The sequence below is a fragment of the Hordeum vulgare genome, chromosome 7H (assembly GCF_904849725.1).
Source record: "Hordeum vulgare subsp. vulgare chromosome 7H, MorexV3_pseudomolecules_assembly, whole genome shotgun sequence".
Classification (NCBI taxonomy): domain Eukaryota; kingdom Viridiplantae; phylum Streptophyta; class Magnoliopsida; order Poales; family Poaceae; genus Hordeum; species Hordeum vulgare.
The window spans coordinates 442,777,287-442,779,836 of NC_058524.1; positions in this window are offsets into that span (position 1 = coordinate 442,777,287).

Sequence of the window (2,550 nt, forward strand, 5' to 3'; positions counted from 1 at the left end):
TGCATGCTCAAGACATGAAATGAAAGGTGGCATGGCTAGGGTGGCTATCATTTCTTACGTTGAAGTTGGTTTGAATTAGGATTCAAACATCACGTCAAGACGGGTATCTTTCCAAGTACCCTTATAATTGATTCGACCTGACGCTCATAACAAATTGTTTCAACATGTATGGAGTTAGTATTTTGAGGTACTGATTTGCATTGACCAAAGTTTTAGCATAGTAATTGAAGTGGAATTCAAATAAGTATCAATTTCCAACTCCAAACTATTTATAAATTTACCCTATTCATCATTTTGCCTATTTGGTGTTGTTAACTTTTTCAAACATGCATGAAAATGTCATAATCAGATTCCTTGGATTTTTCTGATACTTTTTCATATATAAATTATTTTCATCCGAGTTATATTTTAATTTCTATGATTTTTACAAGTTTTAGCAATTTCCTGGATTATTTTATAAAAGGAAATCAATTACTGCGTCAGCACTGCATCAGTATTGCGTCAGCAGTCAACTACGGCTGGGCCAGGTCAAACCTGACCAGTGGGGTCCACTGGTCAGTGACCCAGGTGCTAATCCCGCGCTGACCCGCACTAAGTGGGGTTTGACCCACGAGTGGGGCCCTCTCTCAGCGGCTAGGGGTGGTGGTTAGTGGTTAGTTAGGCTGATCACGTCGGGGGCTACCGGAACCTGGCCGGCGGCGACCACGGGCGTGGCGGAGGCTCGCCAGAGATAAGCTAAACAGCGCTACACATGCCCATTTTGCACGCGGTTTACGGCTACAGAGAGCTGGCGAAGCAGCCGATCTAGCAGGGGCATCAGGAGAAGCTAGGGTCGCCGGAGGGAGTGCCAGCGACGAGCCGAAGCGGCGGCCGAAGCTCGGCCTTCCGTGGGTGAGGGCTGCAGGGCACGGGGAGGGCAGCTGATGGGCTCATCACGTTCCTGGCGGCTCCAGGAGCTCGATCCCCAGCTCGAGCGCGTGGAAGAGGCACCACAGCGACGGCGACGACATAGCCGGCGGCAAGGAGCTCTCGGCCTTGGTGGGGAACGGGGCTACGGTGCGGGAGAACCAGGGGAAAGAGAGGGGAAAGAAGCAGTGGCTCACGGGGGTTTCATTTTTGGCATCGGGGAGGTCCGAGAAACCCGGTGGCAGTAGATCGACGGCGGCGGATCTCGGTCACCGGAGATGGAAACGACGATGACGGCGACGCTTTAGGAGGCTGCGACTTGATTCCTTCGGTGTGGAGGAGGTACTCGTCGTGGCGGAGAGAATGGGATGCTTAGGGGGCCTTCGCTGCGGTCGGAAAGGCGCCGGTGAGCTCAAGCAGAGCTCGGCCATGGCGGGAGGAAGAAGAGCAGAGGGGGGACAAGAAGGAATAGATGAGGCAAAGGGGTTCGAGGGAGGAGAAAAAGCAAGACACGGGGGTGAGGCATCGCGCTGGCTAGGAGGGACAGGTAGGCAGGGAGGAGGTGGCGCCCCTGGCCACGGCGACGTGCTCATCTTCTCCCCTGCCTTCTGGCAGGAGGAGGGAGACGACAGGGGACCCCCCTGGTGGGCTGGGCCTGGAGGTGAGCGCAGGTAAGTCTCTCTCTCTCTCTCTTTTCCTTTTTCTGTTTTTATTTCTTTCTGGCATTTAGGTTTAGGTTTTAAAGTAAAATGTTTAGATATTTTATAAAACCCTAAATTAGTGTTATGTGACAGTGATAAAAATAAGCAATGCCACATAATAGTTTCAACATTTTATAAAACTAGGAAGTATTGGAAATCAATTAATTAATTGATTTCAGTGGCTTTTGTGTTTAAAATAAAATGCCAAAAGTGTTTTTAAAAAGAAAACCAATCCTAAATTGTGTTTTCCAAGATTTATCAAAAATGACAGACTTTTATGGAGGCCATTTTGGGTTCATTGATTTGTCACCACTTTGAATTGTTTTGCATATAGAGTTGCTAGGGTTTTTCTCTTGTTTTTCCATTTCACTTCTAATGCAATAATGAAGATATGAGCACAACCTTGCTATTCATCAAAGGGGTAACTAGGGATGTGACAGTGCCCCAGATGGGATCTTGCGAAGACATAAGCTTGCGGCGACGGAAAAGTGATTTCGATGATCGCCTGATTGTTTTGGGATTTTTAGGGAATATGTAGGCTTAACCCCTAGGGCACAGGGCTCCCAGGGGGCCCACAAGCCTGTGGGCCGCGGCCTCCCCCTTGGCCGCAGGGTGGGGGCTTGTGGGGACCCTGAGGCTCCCCTGCCTTGGCTCTCAAGATTCCCGATCTTCTTCCATTATGGAAAAAATCTTTTCGGGGATTTTCTTCCGTTTGGACTCCGTTTCAAAATCTCCTCTGAAAGGGGTCAAAAACATGGAAAAACAGGAACTGGCACTTGGCACTGAGTCAATAAATTAGTCCCAAAATATATAAAAGGCATGCAAAACATCCAAAGTTTGACAAGATAATAGCATGAAACCATCAAAAATTATAGATACGCTGGAGACATATCAAGCATCCCCAAGCTTAACTCCTACTCGTCCTCGAGTAGGGAACTGATAA